The sequence below is a fragment of the Scylla paramamosain genome, chromosome 4 (genome assembly GCF_035594125.1).
Source record: "Scylla paramamosain isolate STU-SP2022 chromosome 4, ASM3559412v1, whole genome shotgun sequence".
NCBI lineage: Eukaryota > Metazoa > Arthropoda > Malacostraca > Decapoda > Portunidae > Scylla > Scylla paramamosain.
Genome location: NC_087154.1, coordinates 38,507,027 through 38,519,526, shown reverse-complemented (window position 1 = coordinate 38,519,526; position 12,500 = coordinate 38,507,027). Strand labels below are relative to the sequence as shown.

The 12,500-nt window shown below is 40.7% G+C and overlaps 1 long non-coding RNA gene across 1 annotated transcript in view; it reads left to right on the top strand.

Annotated features, from left to right (window-relative positions):
• Nucleotides 1-2,264, top strand: part of LOC135100076 (uncharacterized) — a 27,562-nt gene extending 25,298 nt beyond the window's left edge. The window contains exon 3 of the long non-coding RNA XR_010268521.1: nucleotides 2,084-2,264. This is a non-coding gene — a long non-coding RNA (uncharacterized LOC135100076). The remainder of the gene's footprint in view (nucleotides 1-2,083) is intronic.
• Nucleotides 2,265-12,500: the final 10,236 nt, after the last annotated feature.

Genomic DNA, 12,500 nt, shown 5'->3' with positions numbered 1-12,500 from the left:
TATGTGCACGTGTTCCTCTTGTTACGTGTCCATTTGCTGCGTTTTATTAGTGTATCGCAGCTCACTACGCGTCCTCCTGTTGGATGGTTTTGTAGTAGTGGGTGATTATAGGAGAAAGAAGCCGTTTATGTATTGATTTATTTATTTCTTTTTAGTTTTACGTTGTGGATCCCGGACATTGGCACGGAAAAATAGGAAGAGGGGAACGTCAGTTATTATTTCTGCTCCCCCCTGGGAAAAAAAAAGGAAGAGAGAAAGAAAGAAGGGAGCTAGATCCATTATTTTCTTCATTTGCCTCTGCTTTGTGAACTGGTGAAATGTAGCAATGACGAAACACGGAAAGTGAAGCGGTAAGAGAATAGCACAGAGAACTGAATGACGTCATAGTGTTTTTCTGGACGTGGCTCAGAATAGGCAGGTAACAGACACACAGGGACAAATGCAGTAGATAGGTTGGAGGTGAGCCTTTATGCTGCAGTTGAATCATGGCATAACTATTTTCAACACAATAGTTTCAAAGTACGAGTATATACATCATTCCACCCTGCCCTGTCCTTCCATTTATTGCGCTACATTGTTTATCTTCTTGTATACGTCTGTGGGAGGCTTTCATTCTGTAATGGCTTGAGTTCTTAAACATTTCGACACTCTCATCCCGACATCTTTGAACAGTCTGTAGTGGAAAGTTATATTTTTTTTTAATTTTCACGTAGTTTTTCAGTGTTTCTTAGGCTGTTTTCTAGATTCCAGTGATAGTTTTCTAGTTTTTCCAGAGAGTTTTCATAATTCCAGTGATATTTTAACGGTTTTCCGGGTGTTTTTCATAATGTTTTCATGGTTCCAGTGATAGTTTAAAGATTTCTAGAGTTTTTTCCAGTGCTTTAATACCTCCATAGTGTTTTCTAGGATAGTTTTCATGATTCTAGTGATAGTTTAACAAGTATTCTACATAATCAGTGGAGAGAGAGAGAGAGAGAGAGAGAGAGAGAGAGAGAGAGAGAGAGAGAGAGAGAGAGAGCGAGAGAGAGAAAAAAATCCTTGAGACGTTTACTAAAAATGTGAGTGGTCTTTGAAAGGAGTTCTGATGATAGAGAATATAGGCAGATATGCTGTGCTGTGCTGGTGTGGTCTGTACTACGGTATGTAATCTTGTCCTCTTCTGCCTCTCTCCGGGGCGTACCTGCTCCCCGCACACAAGCCACCACTCTATGATTTAATCGAATTCCATCTGACTCAGCTCTTGTTAGTCTAAAGGTTTTTCTGTTGCCCTTGGTCGGTTTCCCTTTTCATTTCTCCTGCTGTCTTGACCTGCTTTTTCCTCTTTCTCTTCTCTTTCCTTGTAGTTTTTCTTTTACTTTGTCCTTTCATTAGTTTCCTTCCTCCTTCCATTTGGTTTTTTCTTTCCTTCTCCTTTTTTTTTTTTTATTTTTCGTCCTTTTCTCTCTATTGTTTCCCTTCCTTTCGCATTGTTTTTCCCTCCATCCTTACTCATTCCTTCCATTCCTCCTCCTCCCTCTTCCTTCCTTTACCATTCCTTTCCCTTAGCCTACTTTATTCCCATTCCTTCCTCTTCTCTCATTCTCTCCCATCTTAGCATCCACTCTCCCTTCTTCATCTAATCTTCACCATCGTGTTTTTTTTTTCTTTTCCTCCTTCGTCCTTGCCTTTGTGTGTGTGTGTGTGTGTGTGTGTGTGTGTGTGTGTGTGTGTGTGTGTGTGTGTGTCTAGAGTTTTTATTATTGGAATTCGAATCTCTCTTGCTCATTCTCTCTCTCTCTCTCTCTCTCTCTCTCTCTCTCTCTCTCTCTCTCTCTCTCTCTCTCTCTCTCTCTCTCTCTCTCTCTCTCTCTCTCTGGAGCCTCATTAATGCTTACAAGTGCGCCACGTAGACTGATTATCGTTTGTAAGTGTAGTCTCATTATTCTCGTGCACGCCAATCATTTCTCCGGATGCTTCATTATAGCGGAATTATTATTATTATTATTATTATTATTATTATTATTATTATTGTTGTTGATGTTATAATTATACGTTATGGTATTAAGTTTGATTAATTTACTATTTTTTTCCTTCCCTCTTTCAGGTGAGAGACGAAATATGGATCACGTTGCGAGAAGATAATCGACGGAATGTAAGTTTTTTTTTTATTATTATTATTACCTCTCAGTCATGTTTGATTTTTTTCATGGTTACGTACATTTCTGATGTGTTCAACTATACTCGTAGCTGCGCGCCCCTCGTACTGCAGAAGACATCGATAAAGAAAGAAAATGAGATAAATATAAATGCGTAAATGAATTAACAGATCATATACGAATGAATATATAAACTAACCGGGATAATTAAATACGTGTATAAATAAAAAAAAAAAAACGACCAATCAACCAAGCAAGTGACTAATGCAGAAGGAATCATTAAAGAGAATAAATAAACGAAATTCCTCTCGTTCCTATATTTTTAAACCTTTCAGGAAATGTACAAGGTGAATAAATATATATAAGCTAGACGTCACTTGGTATCGCGCCTGTGTATATTGATTAGCCCCGCCCTGCAACAGGTAACCTTACTAAACTGTGAACCGTCTCTTGTCAGGTAGCGCTCTTTTACGTAAGCTCAGGTGGCGCCATCTGACCTCTACTGTAGCACCATTAACACAACTTTCAGCTACATCTTGAGTTGAATACCTATAAAGATAAAGTATTAGGTGCATTTGAACACGTTTACCTTGGTTTTCGGGCTCTACTGAAGGAGGACTTTCGAATTTTTTTTCTTTTAAGTTGTTTTCATAAGCTGCTGTTCAGTCACTTGGTGTTTTAGGGAGATCAGAAAAAATTACCCTTAAAATTTTGTATGTAGGTTAGTATATCATCTGTTTAGTGTTGACTTAACGTGCCCCGCCCTCCTCCTCCTCCTCCTCCTCCTATCCTTTCCCCGTGTCTGGTCATTAATTAGCGACCCCATTAGCCAGTATTAGGTCCATAACGCACCTCACCCGCCCTCCTCCTCCTCCTCCTCCTTCCTTTCCTCTTGCCCAGTAACCTCACCCGCTGCACCATGAGTATAAACAATGCCAGGTGTGGAAATAACTGATAATTCTTGAGGGAGGGAGAGCTGGAAGTTTTGCTTGCTGCAGTCTCTTGTTGTTCTTTATGAGTGAAGGAAAGACAGTGGATTAAGGAAAGAAAGAGAGGAAGTAAGGCGTCGGTAGGTAGATAGAAAATTGGAATAACGATACATAATGGTGGGTAATGTAAGAATGACTGGAGAATAACCTAACTGAATGAAATGAAGAGATGAAATAGAGGTATCTAGTATCGCATAAGTTTTTTTTTTCTTTCTTGTGGTAGGAATATAAAGGAAAGGAAGAGTAAAGGTACAGAGGTAAAGGTACAATATGAAGTATGATGCAAGGATAGAAAGAGGATGAAAAAAAATAAATAAATTGAAATGAGGAGCTGAAAGAATGGTATCCTGTATCGTATCTTTTGGGCGGGGAGGGAAGAACACAAAGTCAATTTATCACACGTTTTAAAGCAAATGAGGATACGTTGACCAGCTGGCAAGTGGAAACATTACCTAGTGGAAGTCTTACCCAGTGCTGCCTAATGAGTGTTGCCATATTAAGAGTGTCCTTAGGTGGGGGATTGACTGCGCCACACTCCTTGACAGTGAACATAGAGACAAGACCTACGCAGTGCTTCAGGTGACGTGTACAGTGTTACCTGATGGTTAATTAACTAACACACCAGGTAACCTTTCCCGCAGTCTGCCAACCTTCCCTCCCTGCTTCCTTGTTTTTTGTGGCTGAATATTGCGACTTGTTTTTTTATTTGTTCGTTTGTGTTTGTTTATAGTTGTTTCGTTGGTTGTTGTTGCTGTTGTTGTTGTTTTTAGCTTTGTTTTTGTTTTTTTTGTTGCTTTTATATAAGATGGATTCTGGCCAGGAGCAACAAAAATGGCAAAAATAGCAAAAAATAAATAAATAAATAAAAAGTCCACTGTAGGTACCAGTCTCTAAGGAAAATAGTCCAAAAAAGTAAATAAGAGAAGAAGAAAACTCGAAAATCAAGTGTCGGAAGTCTGTTGTTGTTGTTGTTGTTGTTGTTGTTGTTGTTGTTGTTGTTGTTGTTGCTGTTGCTGTTATAAATTCAAATGCCCTTAATGCTCTGTCAGACAATTCTTCATAATCACTCAATCTTCACGCATTATTCACAATACGTTGCACCTTTTCACCTTTGTGGCAGCTAGAAAGGATTGAACAAATTAAATAAATAAAATAATAAACCAGTCCCCCCCCCACACTTTTTTTTTTTTATAACTGAAGCTGAAAGAACAAAATGAATAATAACTACACTCCCACACCTGACTTTTGTTGTACCAGAATGAACAAAATGAATATATAATGGGTACAAGCGTCCACTCACTCCCCGCTTCCTGTTTCGTGCTGAGGTGTTGCGCAGGTGAGCCGCACGAGGGTATCCACACTAATATCCACATTGATATCCACACATACACTATATCCACACTTGTATCTGCACACGTCCACATCAAAATCTACACGTATCCGCTGAAGTATCCACACATATCCACTTATGTATCCACTTAAGTATTTATATATTTATCCACACATACAAATAGATGTGCCACTTACTGGTGTACATTCATATATTCTGTCAGCTATCCACACTAGTGCCCACACAGGTATCCACACAAATATCCACACATGTATCCACTCAGGTATGCACGCAGGAATCCACACAGGCATCCACAAATATCCATACAGTTATCCATATAGATATCCACTCAGGTATCCACACAAGTCCACTCAAGTATCCACACACATGTCCACTCAAGTATCCATGTGTATCACTTAGACATCGACATTCACACAGTTATCCACTCAGGTAGTCACTAATATGTACAGGCATATCTAATTAGGTACACACACACACACACACACACACACACACACACACACACACACACACACACACACACACACACCCACACACACACCACACACACACACAACACACACACACACACACACACACAGTCATCCACACAGAACAGGTAAACACGAAGAGCAACAAATTCCACCTGTGTGTTCTAATAACATTACCTTTTTTTCATTACTAAATAATATTTTCCTAATCGATCACAACTTTTCACAACACTTATCCATGCATTGCGCTTCCTTAAATAATTCTGTGGCGTAAAGAGACAATTGTAATCGACCATTCTTTCTTATTTCTGTAGCATAAGAAGGCAAGTTTTATCTACTTTCATATTTTACTTACATGGAAGAGACAGTCATTTTAATCTATTCTCTATTATTCTTGTACGAGTAGAAAGCGAGTTTAATCACCTCTCTCTCTCTCTCTCTCTCTCTCTCTCTCTCTCTCTCTCTCTCTCTCTCTCTCTCTCTCTCTCTCTCTCTCTCTCTCTCTCTCTCTCTCTCTCTCTCTCCACTAAAGTACTGTTACTAACAACCAAGGACGACCATAGCATTAACAAACAAATAATCACTAATTTTCTAGGCATATACTCGTATATGTAATGGAAACACTCAATCATACTCACTGGGGGGGGGGGAGAAGATTTTATTGAATATTTTTACGCGAGAAGAGTTCAAAGGAGAGGCAGAAAAAAAGAGGCTTAAGGTTAAATGAAATAAATGTTACGAACAATAATAAAACAACAACAACAACATTACAATGCTAACGAACAACAAGAACAAGATTAATTTTTTAACTCTGCAGGACTTATTTATACATTTTATTTATGTATTTATGTTTGGTAGGTTAACCAGAGGAGAGAGAGAGAGAGAGAGAGAGAGAGAGAGAGAGAGAGAGAGAGAGAGAGAGAGAGAGAGAGAGAGAGAGCGAGCGAGCTAAGCATCCCACAGAGGAGTGTGTAGGTAGGACAGCGACAAGCAGGTAGTGACAAGCGAGGTGACAGGTGGGGAGGCGGGCAGGATAAGAGAAGGAGGAGGAGGAAGGAGGAAAGAGGAAGTGAGGAAGGAAAGAAGGAAGAAAGTAAGTAAAGAAGGAAGGAGTGAAAGACGAGAACGAAAAGGTAAAGGATGAGAGAAACAGGAGGAAGGAGGAAAGAGGGAGTGAGGAAGAAGCAAGAAAGCAAGGAAGGGAGGGAATGAAGGACAGAAACACGGGTCGGTGGGAACGAAGAGGAGGAGGAGGAGGAGGAGGAGGAGGAGGAGGAGGAGGAGGAGGAGGAGGAGGAGGAGGAGGAGGAGGAGGAGGAGGAGGAGGAGAGCAGCTTTATTCCTCCCATCTCTCCGTTCCCCTAAATCTACTGAGCCCGAGGACACATAGATATGCATAAAAAATACATCACAGAGGAGGAGGAGGAGGAGGAGGAGGAGGAGGAGGAGGAGGAGGAGGAGGAGGAGGAGGAGCAGGAGCAGGAGGAAAAGGAGGAGGAGAATTGTCGCTTAATCAGTCAATCAAATCTCCCGTTCTTTCTCCCTTAAGGAATAACTATGACAAAAGAATTAATTATTTTCTTTCCTTTTTTTTCTTCCTCCCTCACCTTCCCCCTCCTTTCCTCCCTACCTTTCTTCCTCCATTATCAGTCCACTGGTCTCTCTCCCTTCTTCCTTCCCTCCCAGACACCTTATCTCACCTCTCTCCTTCAGTATCTTCCTCTTCCTCCCTTTTCCTCCCTTTCTTCATTTCCCATTCTTCTTTATTCCCCCTTGTCTCCTTTGTCCTCTTCTTCCTTCCCATTCGTGTCTTCCAATCACTCATATTTTTCTTACTTGTTTCCTTCTTATCTCTTTCCCTTAACTTCTCCTCCTCTCATTTCTTTCCCACACTCTTAATCGTCCTCTTCCATCTCCTGTTATGCTGCTTCTCATCCACTCCTCTCCTCTCTTCTCTCTTTTCCACCTTCATTTTTTTTCTCCTCTTCAGTAAGGTATTCCATTCCGCCTCCCTGTCATTGCTCTTGTCCATCCCAGATCATCCCTCGGGCTTTTCCACCCGTCCATCCACCCTTCCAGCCACCCATCCACCCACCCAGCCACCTCTCTCCCCATCTCCCCAGCCACCCCTCTATCAGCCTACCCATTTACCCATCCATCCAGCCACTTACCTCCCCATCCACCCATCTAAAAATCCACCTACCTCCCCACTCACTGCCCACCCACACGCCCGTCCCTCGAAGGCTGTCTGGCTGGTGGTGGCTGGTATCTCTCTCTCTCTCTCTCTCTCTCTCTCTCTCTCTCTTCTCTCTCTCTCTCTCTCTCTTGGTAGCGGGATCGAAAGTACACCGCCACCTCCAACGCCGCCGCCACCATCACCACCACCACCACCACCACCACCACCACCACCACCACCGCCTGCTTAAGATGTTGATGCGAGGGTTGTTTACTGTGCCCCGCTTGACTTATTCTAGGGAACGGATTTTATGTCTCCATTGAAAGAGGAGGAGGAGGAGGAGGAGGAGGAGGAGGAGGAGGAGGAGGAGGAGGAGGAGGAGGAGGAGGAGGAGGAGGAGGAGGAGGAGGAGGAGGAGGAGGAGGAGGAGGAGGAGGAAATGTTACCCATAATTCTCTTTTTGACGTTTTTTTCTCATCTTTATTCGTATTTCAGTCTACTTGTTTTTATTATGTATATCTTCAATTTCTTTGGTCTTTATTACCGTGTTTATATTTCCTTACTTTTTTTTTATTTCCCCAATATCTATTTCTTTTACTGCAGTTTTCCCCTGTCTTATTTTTTCCTCTTCATTGTTTTCCTTGCCATGTTTTTTTTTTTTCTTCACCTTCATTTTTCTCTCCTATTGTAATTTCCTTCACCCTTATTTCCATTACCATATTTTATTCACCTTTGTTCTCATCTCTTATAGGTATTCTTCTCAGTCATCCTTTCTGCCATTACTGTAAATCTACTGGCTTTTATTTCCCCTTCCATAGATCCTCCTATTCTTCTTTACATTACAAAGTTTCCCATTTTCTTACCATCCATTCTTTCAGTTATTTCTTTTACAACATGACCCTCACTTCTAACAATTTTCATCCATCTTTACTCTCCCTAAATATACTCCTTCACTCATTCTTTTCCCTTAACTATTCATTGAAAGGTTGCCAGCTATCAACACTCACGCCCTTGGCCCCGAGTATGGAGAAAGTCTTCCGCTGTGTTGTCCTTTTCTTCTGCTTAGTTTCTCAGTAGTCCTAAGGCAAGGTCTGTTATGGCCTATGTATCTAAGTAGCTCTATTGAGGAGAGAAAGAGGAGGAGGAGGATAGGGAAGAGGAAAATTAAGAGAAGGACGAGAAACTATGTAACTGTATGTAACGTAAGGAGAGCAAGAGGAGGAGGAGGAGGAGGAGAAGGAGGAGGAGGAGGACGAAGATCTTTGTGATGATATAACTCAATGTAACTTAAGGAGAGGAGGAGGAGGAAGAAAAGGAAAAAAAAATCGACGAGGATCTAGTATGTAACTCTATGTAAGTCGATGTAACGTTTGGAGAGAAATAGGAGTAGAAGGAGGAGAAGGAAGAGGAGGACGAGGAGATGGTGGCAGTGTTTTTGGTGTCACAAGTCTGTACTTTGAACATATAACGGGCGTCGTGGCTGGCTTAGTTGGCATGGTAGGCTGGATGGGTGGGGTTGAGAGGAGGATGGGATGAACAGAGAGACGAAAAAAGACGAGGATTTAAAGGCTTGCATATTATTAAACAAACCATTCTCTGGGGAACTTTGTGGTGTGAGAAACTGTAGCTTTTATTCAGCGACTCGTAAGGGCGGTTGTTCCTCGCAGCTTGAGAGTGGAAGGGAGAGGTTGACTTGATGATCCAGTGTTAAATTAAACAAAAATTGGGGAGATGAGAGCGGTGTGGTACCTACGTAGATTAAAAGGGAAAATTAGACCCTTGATTTTTGTTATAGTCCAGAATAATTTAGTTTGGGTTTCCATTTAGACACAGGATAATTTTAAAGATAAAGCTAGATGTGAAAAGGAAAGGAGATGAGAGCGAGGTACGTAGGTTAAAAGGAAAAAATAAAAGCTGTTTTTGATTACGGTCGTGAATCATTTAGTGAAGTTTAAAAATTAGAGAGTAGATGAATATAGAGAAACATGTATATATAGAAAGAAAAGGAAGGAGGTGAAAGAGGAAATAAAAACGTTGATAAGGGTAATAAGAGAGAAGTAATAAGAAGCAAAAATGAACGAATAATGGCATGACGTGAAAGAATGATAGAAAACACAAAAGTAGAGAGAACAGTGAACCCATTGACACACAAGAATGAGGTACCTATGGAGGACAAAGGTGGGAGAGGGAGACCAGGTATGAAGACCAGGTAGGAAGGACAGGTACAGGTGAGCAGTGCAAGTGAGCATAAGTAGGTGGCGGCATGTACTATAACTTGCACCTGTTGCGTGACTAGAAAGCGTGAGGGGAGTTACTGAGGTGCAGGTGCTTCAGGATCGATGGTTAACTACTTACTTTGTGTGTGTGTGTGTGTGTGTGTGTGTGTGTTGTGTGTGTGTGTGTGTGTGTGTGTGTGTGTGTGTGTGTGTGTGTGTGTGTGTGTGTGTGTGTGTGTGTGTGTGTGTGTGTGTGTTACTTTTCCTGTATGCTTGAATGCTTGAGTTCTTTATTCCTTGTGTGTGTGTTTGTGTGTGTGTGTGTGTGTGTGTGTGTGTGTGTGTGTGTGTGTGTGTGTGTGTGTGTGTGTGTGTGTGTGTGTGTGTTACTTTTCCTGTATGCTTGAATGCTTGAGTTCTTTATTCCTTGTGTGTGTGTGTGTGTGTGTGTGTGTGTGTGTGTGTGTGTGTGTGTGTGTGTGTGTGTTCAATGCGGTGTCTCTTGCGTGTTTCCTTGTTTACTTATCCGTCATGTGTGTGTGTGTGTGTGTGTGTGTGTGTGCGTGCGCGCGCGTGTGTGTGTGTGTGTGTATGCGCGCGAGCGTGCGTCAAACCGTACCAAACAGCAGTCCTTAATATTAATAACAACAACCAGTAAGGTGAAAAGTGTACAAAAAGAAAAAAAATCAAAAGTCCCACATTGAAATGATTTATAATTCGAGAAGTAACATCAATAATACATTTCTATATGAGGTATAATTATATATATAGGTATATTATTACAGGTATAGTATATATGTATATATTATAAAGCAAGAATACAACAGCACGGATCATTATAATATATATTGCCTCGGTAAATAGACACTAATGATAATAATAATAATAATAATAATAATAATAATAATAATAATAATTAATTAATAATAATAATAATAATAATAGCGTTAGTTCATTCATCGAGGGAGTGACATCCGATCCTTCAGTGGCATGAATAATTAATGAGGATGAATAAGAAATGCCACTGAAGGGAGACAGCATCTTCTTAATTATCTCTGGGAACGAAGGTGAGGAGCAGGTGAGAGGAGAAGGAGGAGGAGGAAGAGGAAAACGAAAAGAAAGAGGAGAGAGAGAGAGAGAGGTGGTAGTAGTGAAGGAGAAAAGAGGAAGAGCGAACGCTTAGGAACGCAAAAAAAAAAAAAAGCACAAGGGAAGGAGGAGGAGGAGGAGGAGGAGGAGGAGGAGGAGGAGGAGGAGGAAAAAGAGGAGGAGAGGAAGAAGGGGAAATATTATTGAGCAATGGGATGAGGAAACTCCACTCGAGGCTATCAGTAATAATAATAATAATAATAATAATAATAATGATAATAATGATAAAAGGGATAATATTAGTAGTAGTAATATTTTAATGTAATGGAGGTAAGATCACAGACGGGTATGTGGAAGGAGAGGCGAGGCGAAGGGACGGTGGCGGCGAAGAGGTATTCATTAAGTCAGAACAGGTGCCGTACTCTGTGCAATGATTAGTCTGGTGGGTGCGTGAGGCGTCGAGAACGAGAGGGGGAAGGAAACATTGTATATACGAGTGTGCTGTGTATGGCTTGTAGTTCTTTTATTTTATGTATTTATTTTTACTGGTTACCTTAGTGTTCATTTTTAGTGTCTTTAGTTATTCATCTTACTGTTTTCTCTCTTTTTTATTGAGATGTGTGATTTTTTTTTTTTTTTAATTTTAGGTGATGGAAATGTTTTGTTGACTGTTCTTCGTGATATGCGAATTCTGTTTTTTGGACTGCAGCACTTTGTTAATATGGAAATATTTAAATTTTTGCGTGTTTTGGATTATAAGACTGGTAGTTGATGAAATACTACTGCTACTACTGTGTGTGTGTGTGTGTGTGTGTGTGTGTGTGTGTGTGTGTGTATTTCCTTCCCATACTGAATAGATTAACTTGAAACAACAAAAATTATAATCGATAATCTCACAATCTTTCCTTACTTCACTGAGAACAGAAGGCCTGGCTATCAGTACTTGTATCTTAACTGCAAGAGAGCGTGACCAGTCTGTAAGGGAGTCTTAAAGCTTTAGAACATGTAGCGTGACTTTCCTCTCCGCTGCGCCGTCCTCGCCCCGCCGTCAGCTAAACAAACACCTTATGGGAGGCAGACGAGGTACTGGATACTACACTCTTTGGTTAGAAAGGGATTTGTAACATTGATGGAAAAAAACAAAGGTGTGCCTGTATGCGCATGGGTGTGTGCTCACGGCCACACGCACGCGCGCACACGCACACACACAAACACGCGTCGGTATGTACAGTACAGCTTGGTAATATATATACATAGTTCAGTGTCCGCGGCAGTGAACAAGGGGACGTGGTGTTAAACATTTTAAGTCTTCTTGGGGGAATCGTCATCATAATGCTAATAATAAATATACTTGACACCGGTACAGCAATAATGATAATGTTAAATGTAACGTCTTTTTTTTTTTTAATAGTAATCATATAGTAACATCTTTACACTAAAAAACAACTTAACATGTATCAATAAATACTTTTTTTTTTTATTTCTTTTATTCAACATGTGACATAGTAACGATATGGGGAAGCGATGAGAGGAAGAAAATGTTTATGTACATATACACTGCTCTTGACGTCTGTACAAACACGTGCATTGTTTTCTTTGTCAATTCTTTGTATCGTAGGAGAAAAATGTATTGTTGATAGGAAGTAAAGTCTTCTTATCTCACGGCCTCCTTAGCCTTACTTGTCCTATCCAGCCAGCTTTACCTCAGGATCACACGGCGAGGAACAACAAACAAATCGAGATACAGTTTCCTTTGACTTGCGTTATTTGGAAGAAAGTGGTATGTAGCTCTTTGCTTTCCTTCCTTATGTAGTTCTTTGCTTTCCTTCCTTATCGAACCAGTTTATTCAGATTCACACGACGATAAAGGGTAACAATAAACAGAGAAATGAAACACAGCTTCCTGCGAGATTTATGTTGTTTGAAAGAAAAATTGTGGTGTAGTCCTTTGCTTTTCCAGCCTTATCGAACTAAACCTCAGGATCACACGAAGATGAAGAGTAGCAACAAACAGAATGAGAAATGCGAGATTTATGTTGTTTGAAAGAAAAATTGTGGTGTAGTCCTTCTTAGC